We start from the raw sequence: 22,847 nt of genomic DNA on the forward strand, positions 1-22,847 counted from the left end.
TGAACCGTTCATATTAGAATGGAAAAAATCAAGTGATCTGAGTGATGTGAAAAGAAGCTTGGTCATCAGTACAAGACTAGCCGAGGGGCAAGATTTAAAGGGGATCTGTCACTAGGTTGATGCTGCCTTAAATGAGGGCAACATAAACTAGTGATATAAATGCTTAACAGATTGGTGTATTACTTACATCATTCTGTTCAGCCGTTCTCCTAATATGCAGGAGAATAGGATTGTTGTCACACTCTTCCCCCCGCCCTCCAGCTGCTGATTGACAGGTGACTGCCTTTACACAGCATGGATAGATAACTGCCAATCAGCAGCTGGTGGGCGGAGTTTTTTTGCTTCTCATGAGTATCCAGGACTACTGGGCTCATGCACATAATGGACAGAACAATGTAAGTAATGCATCATTCTGTTTAGCTTCGCTGTTACTAGTTTATGCTACCCTGGGATAGGACAGCCCAAACCTGCTGACAGAGTCTCTTTAAACACTGTCAACTTTGTGAGGTTTCCTTATTCAATGATATGGAGAGTATACTGGTATAATGGTGTACTTAAGGGGTATTCTGGTGATAGGAACGATTCACCAAATGAGAAGGAGGTCAATTATTGTGTTGCAGGTGCTGCAAGTACAACTCATCGTTCCTTAGTACAGTCTGGGCCATGACAGTAGACAAATAGTTTGATTGCCATATCTGTGTAAGGGAAACCGACAAGACCCCAGTGCGCAAAAGAGTGCAAAAGTTGGATTACAGAGCATTAGAATACCAATGCCTTTTCAGTTGAATTCATGTAGCACCATGCCGATAGGGAGGGGGGGGGGCACAATGTAGTGCAATTACCATGGATCGAAGGACTCTTCTTTGGACATTTAAAGGGGTTATCCAGCGCTACAAAAACATGGCCACTTTCCCCCTACTGTTGTCTCCAGTTCAGGTGCAGTTTGCAATTAAAGGGGTTATCCAGTGCTACAAAAACATGGCTACTTTCCTCCTACTATTGTCTCCAGTTTGGGTGGGGTTTTGAAACTCAGTTCCATAGAAGTAAATGGAGCTTAATTGCAAGCTGCACCTGAACTGAAGACAACAGTAGGGGTAAAAGTGGCCATGTTTTTGTAGCGCTGGATAACCCCTTTAGGGTGCCTTCACACCTACCGGATCCGCAGATGCGGGGATGCGGTGGCGGGGCTGCGGGCACCAGGGAGTTAAAGCACATATTCACAGCGGGATGTCAACCCCGCTGCGAATATGTGCTATCATAGGGGTGAATTGATACCGGATCCGCAGCGGTTCTTGCTTCGAATCCGCAGAAGTGAGATCCGCTGTGTATCCGGTAGGTGGGAAGGCACCCTTAAGCTCCGTTTACTTCAATGGAACTGAGTTTCAACCCCCCCCCCAAACTGGAGACAACAGTAGGGGGAAAGTGGCCATGTTTTTGTAGCGCTGGATAACCCCTTTAAGTTGGTGAATATGGTGTAATGGTATGGGATGTGCAGACAGTAGGGATTTTCGAAGCATTGTGGCCAACCATGCTTTTACCTTCATGGCGGCTGTTTAACCAGTGGCAGGCCGAGATAGAACAAACTATAATTTTTTTATATAAATAGACAGTAATATATACATTTTGTAGCCTAAAAAGTAGTCATATTTTCTTCTAATGAATTCTTTTAAACTGGGAAAACATAGTGAGCCATTTTTTGGCACAATTTTATTTCGGCACATGGCACATGTCTAAATAAAGAGGCTCACTTTAAAATCGGAATCTGGTCATAAAAGGCCCAAAATATGTCCCGATAAAAAGGCCATTTTTGGGGAAATACATTTTACTACAGCCCAAGAAACAACTACCAAAAAAGTGAAAAAAAAAGCATACATGCAAAAAGCACTTGTAAATTCACCTATAATTTTAGGATTTTATTGCTTTTAAAAAAACTTGTTTGCACATTGTCTGTAAGAAGGCAGTTGTGTTTTTCCTAACCCTGGACGTCCTCTTGGGTGTAGTAGAAAGGGTTAATCAAATGTACTAGTAGTCTACTGCTGCTGAATGAACGCCAAGGTATGTTTTACTCTGTGAGTCAAAACCAAGACCTGTCCGACAATAGGGAATCACTGATTGAACAAGACAACTCTATTTCCCAGGAAACCAGGTAATTCAGCTTTTGTGTAATGTGTCTCTCATACTTGCTGTTTATAGGTACTCGCTAGTCTGCAGAAGTGTGAAATAGGCTACCGAGAGGATGAGAGGCCGGTGATAACAGAAGATGTACATAGAGAATAGATAGTCCCCTTGCAGATGCTGGTCCACTCGATTACTATTCTTATACCTTGGTCCTGAAGGGCATTGTGGTGCTTGTTCAGTCCCCTCAATCTCAACCTGTAGTAAATTAGAATTATACCATGACCCCAATGTCAGTTATCCCCCTCCTTGTTTACTAATATTATAGTGCCCATGGAGATACAAGTCCAATAGCTCTTTCTCAGCTCTATGACCTTGTGTAGGGGCAAACGCTTAAAGAGGTTGTTATGGGCAAATATTATTGAAAATGGGTCAGGTTGGGTTGAGATGGAGATGAGAGAGTGGTGACCAGGAGGGATGCAGTGAGGAGCAGAACAGCAGTGGCAGGAGGATGGTAGGTGAGTAACCCTCATTTTTTTATTTTTTTAAGCTAGTATGACTCCTTAAAAAAAAATATTTAAATCACCAGACAACTTCTTCTAGAGACATGTCAACAACTTTTATACCTCGATTGATTGATAGAACAAGTGGGGAGAGAAGCATGTCTCTGAGAGTGTCCCACAGGCCACAGAGCTGGGAGAGAACATGCTTAGAGATAGGCAGAGATCTAAAGTCACAGACCCCCACTGATTAAATTTTTTTACATATTTCTATGACATATGAAATGTTTTTTTAAAGTGACAGTGCCCATTTAAGGTGCCAAAACACTGTTGACTCTTCAACAATAGGAATCCTCTAGATAATGGTCCATTAGACGTAGAACCTGAAAATCATGTAGATGTCTTTTAGAATTATTTGAATATATGAGTTATGGTTGACCACGTTCTTGCGTTAAAAAAAGGATGCGTTTTGAACCGTCTTTTAATCATTTTTTTTATGATGGAAGTCAATGGAAAAATGGATGAAAACGGAGGCACACAAATGCATCCTTTTTTTTCATCCGTTTTTCATTTTTTTTTTGCATAAAAAGAAAAAAAAAACAGACTGCAAAAACACAGTGTGAACCCAGCCTAAATCATACAGAATAATTACAGTAAAAGGAGTAGTTGGTGCATCTGTACAGAATGTAGTATGGTACCACATTTTCTATATTGCCATGTGTATACGGTCAAATGTCAGTTCTTTTGTATGGCACACCCTTTTTGGGATCGTGCTACACGGGGAGATGTGCTGCCAACAGATGAGGACCTTAAGTGCCACATTTTGTATGTCGGCTAAAGACTGGGTCTTTTACATGTTTGCCCAGCCAAAAAAGACCCTAAAGGGGTATTCCACCCAAACATAACTTTTGATATGTTGCTGCCCACGGTGAGACTAACAATTCCTTCCATACTTGTTATTATCTATTCAGTCCCCTTCCCCCAGTTCTCAGCTGCTGCTTTCTGCCGAAGACACAAAAAACTGTGTGTATGAGCTTTTCTCTCTGTCTCCCCCCTCCTCTCCCCTCCCTCCTTACACGGCTGATGTAAACAAGTCCCTGGAAGGCTGTATCTGCAACATTGTAGCTTCTTTGTAATGTCGGGAGGGTGAGTTCATCAGCAACTTGACCTCCGAATAATCCCTTCCAGCATTACAAAGAAGCTACAATGTTGCAGATAAAACCTTCCAGAGACTTGTTTACATTAGCTGTGTAACATCTCCGTAACATAAAGCATTTGGGACAGGTACTCTTTAAGGTGTGCTTCTGGATCTTTGTTTTTCCATCCTCTTTTTGCTATAGTACGCTATGTTTCACCACGTCTTCTTGTCCTTGAGTTATTCTAAAAAGAGTAGAGAAAGTAATAAAACTGATTTAAAGTGATTGTCAAGTGAGAAATAAATATAAGAATATTTTTATTCATATAGCTACTGTATGTCAATCAAAGAATAAAAAAAATTATCACTGCCAGAAGGCAAAAAGGCAAAGTAAGAAAAAGTGTTCATGTCCATGGTTTCTATTAACGTAGAGTAGCTACAAAGAGCATATTTTGGCCACTGTAATGCCTAATGTCTCCTGTAGAGGCGCTGCAGGATATTTTAACTCTTTCTTTTTACTCCTGGGGTCCCAGCAACAAAACATGAAATCATGGGAAAGAATTCAAAGTGGAAAACCCCTTTGAATGAGGTTATCCAGGATTAGAAAAAGCACAGCCCCTTTGCTGAAAAAGTAGCACCATCTCTGTCCTCAGGTTGTGTGTGGTATTGCAATTAAACTCCATTCACTTCAATAGAACTCAGCTATAAAACCCACACCCAGATAAGAGTGGTGCTGTTTCTGGAAGAAAGCGGCCATGTTTTTCTAAGCCTGGACAACCGATTTAAAGGGGTACTGCAGTGAAAATCCTTTTTTAAAAAAAAATCAGCTGGTTTCAGTAAGTTATATAGATTTGTAATTTACTTCTGTACTTATCAGCTGATATATGTCCTGCAGGAACTGATGTATTTTTTCCACTCACACAGTGCTCTCTGCTGACATCTCTGTCCGAAACAGGAACTATCCAGAGCTGGAGAGGTTTTCTATGGGGTTTTGCTACTGCTCTGCACAGTTCCTGACATGGACAGAGGTGGCAGCAGAGAGTGCTGTGTCAGAGTGGGAAGAATACATCAGTTCATGCAGGACATACAGCAGCTGATAAGTACCGGAAGACTTGAGATTTTCTAATAGAAGTTGTTGTTGTTTTTTTTTTTTTCATTTACAAATCAGTATAACTTTATGAAACCAGCTGATCTGAAATATTTTTTTTTGCTGGAGTACCCCTTTAAGGAGATGGTGGTAGAAAGCAATAAACCGTAGAAAAGCCTCAAAAAGTGATGGAAATAATCTGCAGATTAGAAACTGGATTCAGAGCTGGCCGTATGATGATCAGCAATTAACTACTATTACTTTCTTATCTGAGAAATCTTTCTAATTAATTTCATACTTCATCTCGGAGTCTCAGAAGCTTCTTAGCTGTGACGGTCTTTATCCTAGGCCTTTGGCTTTTTGGTAAAGGTAGAAGCATATCCCTCCTTAATGGGGAGTGCGGTGATGCAGGTAAAGACATGAAGCTACAGAACAGAATACAGTTTTGCTTCCATCAAAGAATAACATCAAAGTGTATCAAAAAGAACGTGAGTACAAACCCATCGGGATACAGTGAAACGGCAGGAAAATACAGGGTTAAAAAAAAAAACTCTGAAAATCTAACATATAATGATATAGTAACTAGAGATGAGCAAATACGATTCGATCGTAATGATATTCGATCGAATATTGCGGTATTCGAAAGGTTCGAATTCAATCAAGTAGTGAGGCAAATACGCAGGAAATATTCGAAAGCCCTCCCATCGCAGTTGGCGCTTTTTTAAACCAATCACCATGTAAGGAGGCCGTGAGGGACCCTGGGAGTACGCACGCAACGCGAAAACGGCGTCTACCCTCATACCCTCATTGGATAGCTGAAGCACATGACCTTGAATCTTAAATACTTGGCTCCCGCCTCTCGACCGCAGATGAGCTTATAACCTAGTCAGGGAGAGATCTTGCAGCAGGGAGAGATAGGTTTTGGTTAGGCAGGATTACTACTGAACCCAGAAGTCCTTTTCAGGGCTAAGATCCAGCGAAAAAGTCATCTCTGAATCCAAAGCACTTCTCAGTGCTAAGAAATAGATGATATAACAGCAGCAGCATTCATTCCAGTACTCTGTGTGTACAAGTGACTTATAGTGTCCCTGTTTAACACCACTAAGGGCACGTTATACATATTGCTCCAGTAGCCCAGTAAAAGGCACATGATACATATTGTTCCAGTAGCCCAGTAAGGGCACCTGATATATATTGTTTCAGTATCCCAGTAAAAGGCACATGATACATATTGTTCCAGTAGCCCAGTAAAAGGCACGTCATACATACTGTTCCAGTAAGGTTCGAACAGCATTACGCGTGATACGCACAAATAACATGACGCTCTGCGGATTCACATTGGAATCATGTATGTAACACTGCGTAAAAAATACGAACGAAATGTGTGAACATTGCCATAAATGTTCGTAAAGCGTTTGCAAATATTTTTCCTTCGCAACTGCAGAGAGTGGCATTATACTGCGATTTTGGGGTGTTGGGTGCACCCAGGCATGCTCCCCCTAATGTCCCAGTGTCATTCCGGAGGTGTTTGCATCTTTAGGGTAGCTTCACACGTACCGTATTGCTGCGTTTTTAACGGTGCGTCTTTAACGCTGCGTTTTTGGTGCGATTTTTACATGCGAGTTTTGATTTTCACATGAAAATCATGTGAAAATGAAAACGTGCATGTAAAAAACGCAGCGATAAAAACGCATTGTTAAAACGCAGCGTTAAAAACGCAGCAATACGGTACGTGTGAAGGCACCCTTAGGGAGGTTTCATGGGGGACGTGGTGACCTCCACGTGGTCGAATTTTGATTTCCAAGTGCCGCAAATTTTTTCCCCATAGACTATAATGGGATCGAATACTCGTTCGAATAGTCGAATATAGGTGCCTATTCTATTCGAATTCTCGAAAGTCGAATATTTCACTACTCGCTCATCTCTAATAGTAACATAACGTTTCTCTACATCAGTATTTAGGGGGCTTCAGATGCCGACATAGTTTCAATGAGGGTTCCAGTTCATATGAACATCTTTTCCTCAAGGTCTTTTCAAGGTCGCCTGGTTGATTAATATTTAGATATAACATACATAATACAGTGTAATATATCCTGAATATATATTGAACATTAATGTATACGGACTACAGTATTAGAATTTTTTCCCATGACTATAGAGTAGGAATTCCCAGGAGGCTGTCGCAGTAGTTTTGCAACAGATGGAGAGCCAAAGTTTTCCGGCTACTGCTAGAGATCACCTGGCCTTAAAGGGACGTCAAATCGAATCTGCCATTGAGGTTGGAAGTCACGTACATGAGATTATTGGGTTTAAAGGAGTTATCCAGCGAAAATCTTTTACTTTCAAAGTTATAGTAGAGGCTTTCTATGGGAATCCATAAAGAAAACCTCTCCTGCTCTGTGCAGTTCCTGTCTCGGCCAGAGATGTCAGCAGAGAGCACTGTGTCAGACTGAAAAAAAACATTTCCTGCATGAAATACAGCAGCTAATAAGTATGGGAAGACTTAAGATTTTTTAATAGAAGTAAATTACAAATCTAAATAACTTTCTGACACTAGTTGATTTGAAAGAAAAAGATTTTTTTGCCGGACAACCCCTTTAACACCTTACACCCTGATCAATCAGCAATAAAACAGAGCAGGAAGCAGACGGCTCCATCCACTATGTAGTGGCCAAGATTGGTTAGTGCAATTGAAGTTAAAGGAGAAGTCTGGCTGGCTCGGGGCAGAAAAAATATTTCGGATGGGGGTGGTGGAACATAGAAAAGAGGTCATATTCACCTTTCCCAGTGCCTGCGCAGTGCTGCGTACCACTTCTGAGAACCCATCCAGCTGTCTTCTCAGCTGTCCTCCAGCTTCGCCACGACCCGGCTGACAGATGCCCTGCTCAGCCAGTCATTGACTGGGACAGGAGACCACTGCAGTCACTGATTGGCTGAGCAGGCTAAATCCCACCCACTTGTGACGTTTCAGCTGAGTTGTGACATACCCAGAACGCGGGAGAAGATGAGACACGGTGGGGTATGGGAGCCCGGGCATGTGGCACAGGGACAAGCAAGCTTAGGGTCCTATTCCACGGGCCAATGGGGCCCCGATCAATAATGTAAACGAGCGCCGATCTACTAGATCAGCGCTCGTTTACTGGGCCTATTACACGGCCCAATAAATCGTTTAGCGAGGGCTGCAGGGACATCATTACCGATGTCCTTGCAGCCCTTGTTTAAACACCATACTTTTCCTAACCATGTTGTAGGTCTCCTGCGCTTCTTCTTCCTCCCCGTCCCGCGCGCAGAAGCAGCTTCGGCTGACAGACCGCTCAGCCAATCACTGGCCAGTGATTGGCTGAGTGGTCTGTCAGCTCAGACAGGCCGCTCCGAAGCTGCTGCTGTGCGCGGGACCGTGAGGAAGAGGAGCACATGAGAAGACCTGCAGCATGCTTCGGTAAAGTATAGTGCTTGTGGAATCGACGGTCGCTCCCCGCGCACCGCTATTACATGTAGGTCCAAACCTATATCAACGATCGTTGTCATCTGCTTATCGTTGTGTTTATTGAAGGGAACGATAATCGTCCGATTATCATTCTGTTTAAAAGGGCCCCTAGTGTCTATTCTTATTTTCCCCACCCCCTGCCCATAATGACCCCCCCCTCCACTGGACTTCTTCTTTAATTGAAGCTGAACTGTAGTAACTGCTTTTGGCCACTGTACAATAGATGGAGCTGTCTGCTTCCTGCTCCGTTTCAGTGATCAGTGGAGGGGGTGCTAGATCTTAGACCCTCACCAATTTGATATTGATGACCAATATTGAGGACAGGCCAACAATAAATGTTGCAGTGCATGCAGTGAGTGCCTTGACGTGCCAAGACGCACAAGAAAATAAATAACCCATGCACAGTATAATTTACAGCACAGGATTCCCCCGGCTATACATCACACATCATACAGTATTGATCAATGACCTTATACAAGAACATGCTTTCTTCTTGTTCACCGCAGAAATGTAGGGTACGGAATCCATTGGGATGCAGGATGCTGCTTCTTACATCTCCATAGCTGAGAGCGGGAGTTTCCGATGCTTCAGTACTCTATCCCTCCCACACACAACTACAGATAAAAGGGATGGGAAAATTATGGCAAAAAATAGATCCTAAGGATATAAAATACAAGTCGCTTTGTGAAGAAGCGTTAACTACAGCGGCTATAATTTATATTAACTGCCAGTGTATTATTATGAGTAGGATAAGGTATATAGGCACCGAGCCATTACATCCCTATTTTCTTCTCCTTTTCCAAATTCATAGGTATTAAAGGGGTGGAAAACTTTATCTTTCAAATAAACTGGTGTCAGAAAGTTATACAGTTTTGTAATTTACTTCTATTTAAAAATCTTTAGTCTTCCAGTACTTATCAGCTGCTGTATGTCCTACAGGAAGTTGTGTTTTCTTTCCAGTCTGACACAGTGCTCTCTGCTGCCATGGGAAACAGGCTTCATAGCAGATGTTACTATGACTAATGGCCCTGGTGGCCTGAGACACATAAACGGTGCTCCTCTGCGCGGATCTGATAGATATTTTATGAAGATTTAATAAAGCTGTAAATATTTGACCAGATCCTGGATCTTCTTCATGTTAGTTTAGAGCAGATGTGAGGTTTATTATCCTAGTTAACACCAATCACATATTAAAGGGGTACTCCAGTGGGGAAAAAAAAATCTTTCAAATCAATTGGTGTCAAAAAATTATACAGATTTGTAATTTACTTCAAAAGCTCAAGTCTTATCAGCTGTTGTATGTCCTGCAGGAAGTGGTGTATAATTTCCAGTCTGACACAGTGCTCTCTGCTGCCACCTCTGTCCATGTCAGGAACTGTCCAGAGCAGGAGAGGTTTTCTATGGGGATTTGCTACTGACATGGACAGTTCCTGACATGGGCAGAGGTGGCAGCAGAGAGCACTGTGTCAGACTGGAAATTATACACCACTTCCTGCAGGACATACAACAGCTGATAAGACTTGAGCTTTTAAATAGAAGTAAATTACAAATCTGTATAATTTTTTGACACCAATTGATTTGAAAGATTTTTTTTTTTCCCACTGGAGTACCCCTTTAATATGTGATTGGTGTTAACTAGGATAATAAACCTCACATCTGCTCTAAACTAACATGAAGAAGATCCAGGATCTGGTCAAATATTTACAGCTTTATTAAATCTTCATAAAATATCTATCAGATCCACGCAGAGGAGCACCGTTTATGTGTCTCAGGCCACCAGGGCCATTAGTCATAGTAACATCTGCTATGAAGCCTGTTTCCCTTGTCAGTGTTTCAAAGATTGGAATTGGCCTATGGCTGTATCCATGTTTTCCAGGACTCCCTAGGGCTGCGTCACAATGGAGAGCACATGGGCTCCATGATGGGCTCTTAAAGGGATTGTCCAGTGAAAATCTTTTTCTTTTAAATCAACTGGTGTCAGAAAGTTATACAGATTTGTAATTCACTTCTATTAAAATGTCTCAAGTCTTCCCATACTTATTAGCTACAAAATTTCATTGAGGAAATGATGTTTTATTTTAAGTCTGACACAGCGCTCTCTGCTGACATCTCTGGCTGGGACAGGAACTGTCCACAGCAGGAGAGGTTTTCTATGGGGATTCATAGAAAACCGAGACAGGAACTTCAGAGATGTAAGCAGAGAGCACTGTGTCAGACTGAAAATAAAACAACATTTCCTGCATGACATAAAGCACCTAATAAGTATGGGAAGAGATTTTTTTAATAGAAGTAAATTACAAATCTATATAACTTTCTGATATCAGTTGATTTGAAAGAAAAAGATTTTCGCTGGACAACCCCTTTAAGTCCCAGGAAGACTGCACCATTACCATGACGCATACACATCAGCAATGTTATCTTGTAGGGATTTTGTGGACGGATTCCGTTGACTGTTATTTGTCACAAGTTTTTTCCTCCCGTAGGAAGACATTGATGTTGTGCACATGTTGGGCATCTCCAAAAGTAATTTTACAGCAATTTGCGCCCAGACAAATTATGTTGTGGAATAATAGAGTTGTATACAACTTTGTGGTTACCAGAGATGGGCACAACCCAAGCATGCCCAAGTCCGACTGTTCAGCATTTGAGTACTGGTAGCCAAAGAAATTGGATGCAGCCCTAGGGAGTCCTGGAAAACATGGATACAGCCATAGGCCATAGGTTGTATCCTTGTTTTCCTGGACTTCTTAGGGCTGCATCCAACTTCTTCAGCCACTGGTAATCAAATACTGAATGATAAAACTCTAGTGGGCCGAGTTGCCATCATCTCTAGCTGAAACCCTTTGCAAACTTGGATACCATTGCAGCCTATATCAGGTTTAGGACTTTTTCAAAAGTCGGCATCCAATGAAAGCACCACACAGAAAGTCACCCAATCTTGGCAGTACAGCCTATTTTTCTGGTAATTTTTTGTCTATGGGGCTGAATTGCTGTACAATTGGCTGTCTGCATCTTTCTATCACTAGTATTTATATCGAGTCCTGTAGTAAGTTTTCATTTCCATGACATTGGCACCATCATGGAATTAAACCGTTGCACAGTTCCTGAAATCAACGCATTAACGTGCCGGGTCCTATTGTATAAGAGACACTCATTCCAATAGATGAGCCCTGAATGGGGTATGGAGTACTGTATTTTCCTGTGTAGAAGACTACTTTTTAACCCAGGAAATTCTTCCCAAAAGTCAGGGTTGGTCCTTATATACCGGGAGTCGTTCTGTAGGATGGGTGCTGAAAAACTTCATAACCGGACTGGAGAATTTGCAGTCACTGCAGTGGGCGGGTCTAAGAAATGGTAGCATCTCCAACATATGCGATGACTGTATGAAGGGCAGAGCAAGCTTCAGTTGTCCGAGGTATGGAAAAAAAGAGATATGGTTTTCACCCATCTAGCCCGCCCTTCTATCCTACCGGTATTACTGTACCTCCTTCTCTGCCTCTCAGATCTCGCTGCTGCCTGATGTTTTTTATTAATTTTTATTTGGTGTGCGATGCAAGAGGGGTAGTCTTATACGGCGAGTATATCCCAAACTCTCTATTTTAACTGGAAAAGTTGGGGGTCGTCTTATACATCCAGTCGATATCATGGATTCATGTGATGAAATTTATTGCCAGAAAAATTTCAGCCAAGGGGGGGAAATCTCCCTTCGACACAGATTCCAACATAACACAATGTAAAGGGGTTTTCACTTGTTTTGCGATTCTTTTATGGAACCCATGTCGGAATGTGCATGGAAAAAAGAATTGTGTAGATGGCCATAGTTCATTTAAAGGATAAAAAAATTCTCTAGGGGCTTGTTTGTTCTTGTTCTATCCCCTCCTTCCCCTAGTTCTGTACATGCTTAGATTTATTTCCAATTATTGTCTAATTTGTAGCCAACAGAGGAAACATGAAATTCCTACTTCTATTAATAAATGGAAAAAGTAAAGTTCCCTGTGTGACATTAAATACATTAAACAGCTTAAGACTCCAGCCATGTTAATGTAAGAGAATGCTATAGATGTAAAAGTATAATGTGCACATTCCAAGGTCCCCCCCCCCATTGTCTGAGAAAATCTAATATTTTCCTATAAGAAAGACTTAAGGTACAACATTCTTGGTAAGCCAGGTTTAAGTAATTCTAGACTAATTATACTCGACCCCGGCCTTCAGTAAAGCTTCTTTATATATATAGAGTTGTTTAATTCTAAATATAACTAGGTGAGAAGAATGGATAATCATGTGTTTACGAAAATGCCCGTAATCTGGTCAGCGTGGAACCGGACAATTTTGCAGATTATTTGCAGATTATTTTAGTATAGATTGTAAGCAAATACCTGTAAAATGCTTAAAGGGATTGTTTTACGATGACAGCCTCTGTTCATATGCTTTTAAAGCTAAGGACCTTATTGGACGACCTGATCTCGGTGATTGGCACTCATGCAATTCTCAATCAGTGGTGCACTTGAACTGCACGAATGGTTGCTTTATTGTGCGCACAGCCCATTCTGGCAATTAGTTCTTCGCACATTTCCTATTACAAGGGGAGATGCATGGCCAACAGCCAATGATTTTTGGGCATGTCAGCTGACGGACCAGCATTTCTCCATTTATTGTCTGATCACTAGCCTTATTACACACAATGCCTATTCACCCATTTTTGCCTTGTGTAATAAGGCCCTCATGGTGTGTTTACACAGAGAGCCACCACAGGGGTTAGAGAAAATAAGTTGGCACACCTTCCATCATCGGTAACACCACTGGTAACCACGTCGCTTATATCACTGTTGATAAACTTTACTCATGCTGTCCAACAAATCAGTTTTTGTGTTTTAGGCGATTCAGGCCTGAAAGTTTTTCCTATGGGAATGATTGTTAAAGAGGATTTACCACCAGGTACATCCTCTTGAATTTAACACACTGATAGATCGGCACCGTCATGGGGAAGCCGGTGCCGCATTCCGTTTTTCTAACCACGGCCGGGTTTCCATGAACGGCGTCGGACACGGGAACCAGTCTGCAGTTCGAAAAACTGGCTGCGGCAATGGCTTCCCCATGCTGGCGCCGATCTATCCGTGTCTTAAATTCAAGAGGATGTACCTGGTTCATGGTTGTGTTGAGGAGTTCTGTATGCTTCCTATCATCTTAGCATGCAAAGACCTGCAGAAAAGTAGCTGTAGTAAAAAGTCAAAAATTGATACAGCATACAATAGGGCACATTGTTGAATTGCAGCCATATATTTGTGCAATGTATGCCTTAAAGTGAATCCGTTGCCCCATGCAACCCCCCCTCTCTCCCCACCACCTACACTGTTGGCAGAATCTGAAAGCAATGCTCAATCAAGGTCCTGTCTTGTGGTCCGTTTGCCTGCTGATACCTTTGTTTTCGTAAAAATCATCTTTTATCCTGGTGGCGCGGTATTAAACAGACGGGGCAAGAGCATCTGTGCCCTAGACCCGCAGGGCCTCTTGGGTCTTCTTCCTCACCCTTCTTCTCTAAAGTGACACCCACCGGGCAGGGCCATCATTCTTAGCACAGTATACGCTGTTGCTCCCCGAAGGTGGCACAGACATGCTGATAAGGCCCAGCTTCTTTGTTCTAGTCTACCTTGTCATTGTGCCTGCGCCATCTACTTCTCTTGTCTTGGGATCTGTCACTTCTTTGGCTCAGGTGCGATGACAAGGTAGCCTAGAGCAAAGAAGTCGGGTCTCCTCATTGTGCCTACAGGATGCAGTGATGCGTGCGCTGGATTCTCCTGGCACTGAAGATGAGGAACCTGCCCAGAGGGTGTCGTTTTAGAGAGGGAGGATGAGGAGGTATTACTGGAGGGGCGCAGATGCTGTAGACCCTGCCTCTTTGACACTGCACCACTGGTATAAAAGAATCAAAGGCTTCACCAAGAAAACAGACCACAGGACAGGACTTGGATTGAATGTGGCCTTCAAATGGTACCGGCGGTGTAGGGGAGATCACAGGTACAGGTTCACTTTAAGATTCATACCAGTGTTGTTTTCAAATCTGGAATAACTTGAGGTGCCGTAGTTTTCTGGCTTTGGCTTTAGTTTGGTTACACTTTGGTTGTGTCTCCAATAGTTTTGGAATAAATTGCATACATAGTATTGGAAACTACAATACAACCTGATGTTTTCACCCATATTACACCAAGCAACGCTGGACCCCTCACACCTACTGTTTTTTTTTTCTTTTCTGTTTTTTAATGCTATGTCCGACCGCACTAAAAATAACTTTGACATTTCATTCCCAGCATTATTGTGTGTACAAATGAGGAGCCTTCTGGGCACATTGTCCAGCCTTGGCCATGTTTATCCAGTAAGTCTTACTAATTTAACCTTAAGCAAGGCAGTTCATGAAAATAAATGGCTTTAGCATTCAAGATCGCTAGCTGAAGAATGATGTTTGAGGATATTTCTAATTTGTTGTCGGTAAAACAAGAATGGATTATTTCTCTGTGACAAAGACAAGTTAATAGGGCTGAACTGTAGCACCAGATGTAGCCCAAGAGTCACATGGTTTATAGGGGGGGGGGGGGGGACAGATGCTTTTTTTTACTGACAAAGAAATTATCTGTTATCTCCAAAATTATCTGAAAAAAAAAATATTGACTTACTTGACTTACCCTATTGTGGATTTTCTGCTTATAGATCCAACCCATGTAAAAGTGCCATAATTAGGATTGATTTGGCAATTATAAAGCTAAAATCCCCTGTTTACCTTCACACAGTCTGAGTTTAAAGGGGTATTTCATCTTAACTAAGTTATACTTGTAGGGCTCAAGTTATTTTTGCAATTATAGTTATTTAGCAAACTTGTCTTCTCCTGATATGCTGCTCTTTCCCTCCCATTGCTGAGAGTTCATTGTCTAAGTTACAGACCACCACTCTGCTGCAAAAGCAGTGGTCTGGCCGTCCGCTAGGTCATGTGAGTATGTGAATGGGGGGGGGGGGCGGCTCTTGTGGCTGGAGGTGCAATGCTGCCTCTGTGAAAACAAGAGAGACAGGCAGGAGTGGGTGCTGTGGCCAGCATGGAGGAAGACCATGTTTCGCTGAGGGAGCCCGGGCCCTGTAGCAGTCGCGTGGTCTGCCTCCATGGTGGCTATGCCACTGTATACAGTATGTACACACTCTAGTTCTATACATCTACACTATATCTGTTTAGATCAGTTTGACCACTGCTTTTAGAGCAGAGTGGTGGTTGGTAAATAATAAGCTGTCAACAATGGGAGTCAGGATAAGAGGACAAGTTTGCTAAATTAATTCATTTACAAAAATATTGAACTTGATGAGGAATATAATGGTTTAGATGGGAATACCCCTTTGAATGACAGCTATGGCAAGGAAGGTTCAGAAGCTTGTTGCAGAAAGGCCTGGGTGCAAAGACCCCCACTCATCGCTAAAACAAAGGGGCAAAATTGTTCAGTGGTGTGCCTGCTTGTTTCTGCTTTGCTCAGCTTGGCACAGGGCTTCTGTCCCTTTAGTTTTAGCCATTGGTGGGGGATCGGTTCCCTTCAGACCCCTTACCCCTTGGTACCTTTTATAATCTACAATCACAGACAGTATCAAACCTATTGTATTCTATAGGGCAATGCATCTGCCCCATGCCTCATCTATTACAAAATAGTCACAGTCTGCACATAGGTAAGTGATATATAAGGATTATCTAAATGGCTGCATAGAGTCCTTACCTTAACCAGCTTGTATCTTTTACCTAGAAAGCAAGGGTTTGGCTAATCAAATTTCACATGGAATTTAACCTTTATCATATTAGCCTCAATGAATACTCCAAGGCTACAGTAGCCCTGCAGTGTCCGGGTGTTTCTAGGAAATGTTCGTGTTCCAAATAGATTATTGGAAAAGACGAATGAGAAATTTGCATAAATCCTTCAGATAAGGCAAACAGTGGAGATAGTTTCTTGGAAGAGTCTGCCTGAAGAGAACGATGGGATCGCATTAAGTATGTCACTTAGCAAGACATAAATAGGCCCAAGTATGTGCAGCAGAATGAAATTATGTGTCATTATTCTCAAATGTGATGATATTTGGGGATGAGCCAAGATATAATAGTAGGGAACCTTATGCACTGACTAGGAGGGAGCCTGGTACATTAGTAAATGAGGAGGGTGATGCCAGGGGGATCCATCAGTATGGGCTCCTGGGAAAAGTCTATATTTACTGATACACAATACTGATATGTAGAATGCTAAGGTATGGTCTGTGGTCCTATGCTATATGTACAGACGGCTCGATTGTCTCTCAAAAAAAGGAAAATATGGGATGGAATTCCGATGGAGTGTTGAGGTTTTTGCAGAAAACCGACATCGTTCGTATACGGCCGATAATCACTTAGTGTAATAGGGCCTTTACCCCTTACCAATCCTATTGTGCCCTATTCTCTCTATATGTTTCATTCTCCTGTTGGATTGAAATAAAAGAGAGGGTTTGGCTAAAATGGTAAAACAGCTAGAATATACTGTTGATATATATATATATATATATATATTAGAATATACTGTACTAGGTATAATATACTCATAAATGGTGGCCTTACCAATGTTACGGTCCAAACATAAACAAAAGAAATAAAAAAAAGTTCTGTTAGGGCAACAAGCACATCCTGTCTGGTGTACATCCTGTAATGGAATTCCTGTTCCTGCTGTACACTCTAGTCTGGAATTCAGACAACTCTTTCTCCCTCCCACTACATCTTCTTGACTATAATCACTAACATTTAGTGGAGGTAAGGTTGTCTGAATCTAGTCACAGGAAGAGGAATTCTATTACAGGATGTATACAGGTTAGGAAATGAGTCTAATTAAGTGTCACTGTCGTTAAAATTTTTATTGCAGAAATCAATAGTACAGGCGATTTTAAGAAACTTTGAAAATTGGTTTTATTAGCCGAAAAATAAATTTTTATAATGAAAAAGCAGTTTGAAGCTCTCCCCCTGTCTTCATGGTTTTCTTATGGAGAGAGAAAGTAAAAGCAGCAAAACAGGACAACAAAGAGTTAATTTACATTCACATCCCGGGCTCTCTCCTGTGACAGTCACCATGGACCTCTCTGACCTCTATTTCTGAGCAATCCTTTGTTCTCTGCTCTCAGCTGCCCGCTAATCTTCTCCTTCCCCCTCCCCCTCCACTCTTCATAGACCAGACAGATCCGACTGATGAAAAAACAGTCGAGATTTCCTGATTCTGAGGAGTGGATGACAGAAAGGAGAGGAGGGGGGGTGGTCTGGGAAAAGGCTTTTTACATGCAGATAATGGCATATTTGGCTAATAAACCCAATTACAAAGTTTCTTAAAATCGCCTGTACTATTGATTTCTGCAAAAGAAAATTTAACGACAGTGACACTTTAAGACTCAAAAAAGCAGAAAGAAAGCATAGAAGACCTCAGAAAGCGAGTACAATCATTTACTTACCAAATATGTTTAATTATTAGACAGTTACAAATAGCCTTCCCACCCAGATAACCCATTCAAATTATTTCTGAATGATCAAGGTCAAGAGAACAACAGTCTCTCCCATACTCACTAACCTCTTGGCTGACTCTCCAGATTCTGTGGTCCCTACGAGAGCTTCTCAAATACTGTTTTTGACTTCAGCTTTCTCACCTCTGGCTTCACATTGTTTACCCATAAAAGAGCAGTAATAGAGATGATTTTTTTTAACACGTATGTCTATGGATTTGTAAGGGACCATACAGTAGCTCAGATATAGGATGTGTACGCACAATATGTATAATACAGGTAGACATAGGTATAGGTTGCTCTGTGTTTCCTAATGGCAGATGTTGCCAGAAAAAGCAATAGACCTTGTAGGATCTGATCATGTCGGATGTTTTTATTCTGCGAAGAGATAAGTGGAGACACAGTCCATGAATAAGGGATGTACAAGGTTAAAAACTGTCTCCATTAAGATTCCTACCAAAGTCTCAGAGGATCTATGAAAGAGAATTCCTCTTATAGATGGCCCAGCCCAACTTGTCCTTCTCGTAAAATAAAGAGTGTAATAAATTGGGGATAGATAGGTCACGTCCACATTGCTACAGGTTACAGCTTTTCATTTTATAAATTGCTCTATATCCCACATGTGTTTTTCTCTTGGACAGCTGTAAATTCAGCACTTTACTGTAGTAAAGTCAGTCCTCAGCTTATGGCTATAGGATTTATATTAACTATGTAGTGAGGATATAAGTGCAAAGAAAAAATGGCGATCATTTGTAGAATCACTTTATTATAGTCGTTGTTATTATCCATTATTTATAAAATTCCAAACTGGCAACAGGTCATCCGGGTCTGTATGTTACATGATAGACGTGTGCACATATAGGGGGACATTTCTGAAAGGTACGCCTGCCGTATGCTCTGCCGATGGAGGGGCGGGGGCAGGGCGGGGAGGAGACGCGGCCTCCTCCCGCCCCTCATTTATCATGATCTATTCCTGCTTGCAGGAGTAAGGACCCTATTCCACGGGACGATTATCGTTCCCATAATCGTTAACGAAATCATTGCGAAAGACCCGAAATCGTTCACCCATTTACATCGTTACTTATGATCGTTCTTGTGGTCTGCGAACGACCGAACGACGTCTTATTCAGTGCGAACGATTTGAGAACAAGCAACAAAAATAGGTCCAGGTCTTATTAAACGGTCAACGATTTCTCGTTCAATTGTTAATCGTTAACTGCTATTCAAGCGAACGATTTTTGCTTAGATTCGAACGACTTAACGATACTCTGAACGAAAATCGTCCCTTTGAATAGGGCCCTAAATCATGATCCAAATCTACACCTGCTGGAAGCAGGTGAAGATTTCGGACATCGGGCACTCGGCTGGATTCACTAAGAGGCGTGTGCCTCTTAGTGAATCCGACTGTGGAAAATTGGGAGGGGCCTAATTTAAGACTGGCGTACAAGTTCAGTAACATGTATAGAAAAGCACAATCCATGAGAAAAGAGACTTGGCCAAAGGTATATAATACATCCAGATGGAAACGTATCATTCAGTTCAGTTTTTGTCAATGAGTGTATATTACATCTCTACACCAGCAATAATACAGTACCCACAAGGTCTTAGGACTATACTGAAGCATATGGAAGTTGTTAGGGCAACAAGCACTTCCTGTCTAGTGTACATCCTGTAAGGGACTTCCTGTTCCTGCTGTTCACTCTAGTCTGAAATTCAGCCAACTCTTTCTCCCTCCCACTACACCTTCTTGACTATAACCACCCCCACATAGTGGAGGTAGGGTTGATTGACTCCCGGCACAGGAACATGAAGTCTGTTACAGGATCTATACAGGCTAGGAAATAAGTCTAATGAAGACAACAGAGCTGTACTTAGCACTATAATAAGTTCTTAGAACTGTACTGTTCTCCAAACTTTTGTAGAATAAAAATGGAATGAAATCCCAGTATGCTTCATTGCAATTCTTCAAGGGCAGAATATCTCTGTAATATGAAGTATCAAGGCACCAAATGGTATCAGGTGGAGTGCCTATGATCCTGCAATATGGAGCCATAGGGATTGTGTATGCCTTCTACCAGTTCAGTGCCTCAGGTGTTGACTGCATTGAATCTTTGTGTACCGTACTATGAAAGGAGTCTTGTACTAACCACAAGTGCAAATGACTTACATCAAACGCGTTCCCTTAATGGCTTATTTTTATAACAGAACAAAGACTTCTCTCACTGTTAACGTGGTATAGAGATTGTTCTGCGTCCATTGCATATGTTATGATTCCATGTCCTTGTGTTTTACATTTTCCTGTTGAACCGATTTGTTCTGTACATGAAAAAAGATTGAATGGAGGACTGGCTACAAATAAACTCTAAACCATAGCAAATTACGCAGCAATAGAAGTAAAGAAGCGCCGATCGTTCTTCATCGGGGGCTTTCTTTACTGAGTGGCAGAAACAAGTAGTGCTGGCTGGCTTCACAAATTCTCATTTACAGTCATGTGTGGTCGGTTTGCAGCACCTGGGGCAAGGCAAAGTATTGTTCCCCTAGTGCCCCTGCTATTGTACAGTAGTTAACCCCCAGTGATGCCCCTTGTAGTCTGGTTAACCCTCAAGTCATGCCCTTTGTAGCCTAGTTACCCCCCCCAGTGATGTCCCTTGTAGCCTAGTTACACCCCCCCAGTGATGTCCCTGGTAGCCTAGTTAACCCCCCCAGTCATGTCCCTGGTAGCCTAGTTAACCCCCCCTGTCATGTCCCTGGTAGCCTAGTTAACCCCCCCCCAGTCATGTCCCGGATAGCCTAGTTACCCCCCCCCCCCAGTCATGTCCCTGGTAGCCTAGTTAACCCCCCCAGTCATGTCCCTGGTAGCCTAGTTAACCCCCCCAGACATGTGCCTGGTAGCCTAGTTAACCCCCGTCATGTCCCTGGTAGCCTAGTTTACCCCCCCAGTGATGTCTCTAGTAGCCTAGTTAACCCCCCAGTCATGTCCCTGGTAGCCTAGTCAACCCCCCCAGTCATGTCCCTGGTAGCCTAGTTAACCCCCCAGTCATGTCCCTGGTAGCCTAACCCCCCCCCCCAGTGATGTCCCTAGTAGCCTAGTTAACCCCCCCCATTCATGTCCCTGGTAGCCTAGTTAACTCCCCAGTCATGTGCCTGGTAGCCTAGTTAACCCCCGCATTCTTGTCCCTGGTAGCCTAGTTAACCCCCCCTCATTCATGTCCCTGGTAGCCTAATTAACCCACCCTCCAGTCATGTCCCTGGTAGCCTAATCAACCCCCCCTCCAGTCATGTCCCTGGTAGTCTAGTTAACCCCCCCAGTGATGTCCCTAGTAGCCTAGTTAACCCCCCAGTCATGTCCCTGGTAGCCTAGTTAACCCCCCAGTCATGTCCCTGGTAGCCTAACCCCCCCCCCAGTGATGTCCCTAGTATCCTAGTTAACAGCCCCCCATTCATGTCCCTGGTAGCCTAGTTAACTCCCCAGTCATGTCCCTTGTAGCCTAGTTAACCCCCCCATTCTTGTCCCTGGTAGCCTAGTTAACCCCCCCCCATTCATGTCCCTGGTAGCCTAATTAACCCCCCCTCCAGTCATGTCCCTGGTAGCCTAATCAACCCCCCCTCCATTCATATCCCTGTTAGTCTACTTAACCCCCCAGTCATGTACCTGGTAGCCTTGTTAACCCCCCAGTGATGTCCCTGGTAGCCTAGGTAACCCCCCCAGTACCTGTCCCAGGTCTTCTTCTCCCCTCTAGCCTGTGCCCATCTTCTTCTGCAGGCGGCGCGCGATGAAGTGAAGTCATTGCGCGCGGCCTGCAGGAGAAGGAAGACGTGCGCTGCTCTGGTGAGGAAGGGGCCGGCACTCACAGCATCCTCCTGTGTCTGGCAGCTGTCACAGACACAAGAAGATGCTGTGTATGCCGGCTGCTGCCCCACCAGTGCGGCGCGCACATCACAGGGGAGCCGCGGACTGCAGGCCGCATCGGAAGGTTTTCAGGGGCCGGATGCAGCCCGCGGGCCGGAGGTTCCCCACCGCTGGTATAGACAATTGATCATACACTTGTAGGGCTCAAGTTAAATATTTTTGCTATTATAGTTATTTAGCAAACTTGCCTTCTTCTCTTGATATGCTGCTCTTTCCCTCCTATTGCTGAGAGTTTATTGTCTAGGTTACAGACCACCACTCTGCTCTAAAAGCAGTGGTCTGTCTGGTATGTACATATCTATCTATCTATCTATCTATCTATCTATCTATCTATCTATCTATCTATCAATCATTTAATATTTCAGTCACAGGCATAGCTAGCATTCATGGGGGCCCCCATCAGGAAACTGTACAGGGCCCCATGAATCCTGTATGGGCCCCCAAATGCACATACATACATGACCCAGTCAGGCTCCATACAGTAGCTCAGATATTTCATGTACATGCGCAATATGTATAATACAGGTAGACATAGGGGAAGATTTATCAAACATGGTGTAAAGTAAAACTGGCTCAGTTGCCCCTAGCAACCAATCAGATTCCACCTTTCATTTTCCAAAGAGTCTGTGAGGAATGAAAAGCCAAACAGAAGGCAGAGCTGCAGACAGTGGGGACGGCCTCTGAGGACACAGGGGAACGTGGTGAGAACAAAGGTGAGATAATACTTTATTTTACACTAAAGGCAACAACTGCACAGATATCACTAACGATGTCTGTGCAGCCCTTTGCTGTGTGATAGTTGGCCCATGTAATTACTCAGTAAATGAGCACCCATCTAGCAGATTGGGCTGTGTAATAGGACCCTAATGCTACGTTTACACGTAACGATTATCGGGCGAATTTTCGCGATAACGATCAAATTCGAACGGTAATCGTACGTGTAAACGCGGCGAACGATCGATAAATCGTTCATTTTGATCTTTTAACATGTTCTTAAATCGTCGTTCGCAAAAAATTCGCCGAGGCTTAAGTGATCGCAAAACGATTGCAAAACGAATTTCCTGTACGATATATCGTTCCATCTA

At 42.9% G+C, this 22,847-nt stretch overlaps 1 protein-coding gene across 3 annotated transcripts in view; it reads left to right on the top strand.

Moving 5' to 3' along the window:
- Positions 1-22,847, top strand: part of SLC4A10 (solute carrier family 4 member 10) — a 194,080-nt gene that overhangs the window by 23,920 nt on the left and 147,313 nt on the right. The window contains exon 1 of one of the 3 annotated variants that reach the window (XM_069982815.1): positions 22,394-22,475. The exons of the other annotated variants lie outside the window; for them this stretch is intronic. The gene's annotated coding sequence lies outside the window, so the exon portion shown is untranslated. Of the gene's footprint in view, positions 1-22,393; positions 22,476-22,847 lie in introns of those variants that run through there. 3 annotated transcript variants of the gene reach the window in all.

This window comes from Dendropsophus ebraccatus, chromosome 9 (genome assembly GCF_027789765.1).
Source record: "Dendropsophus ebraccatus isolate aDenEbr1 chromosome 9, aDenEbr1.pat, whole genome shotgun sequence".
Lineage (NCBI taxonomy): Eukaryota > Metazoa > Chordata > Amphibia > Anura > Hylidae > Dendropsophus > Dendropsophus ebraccatus.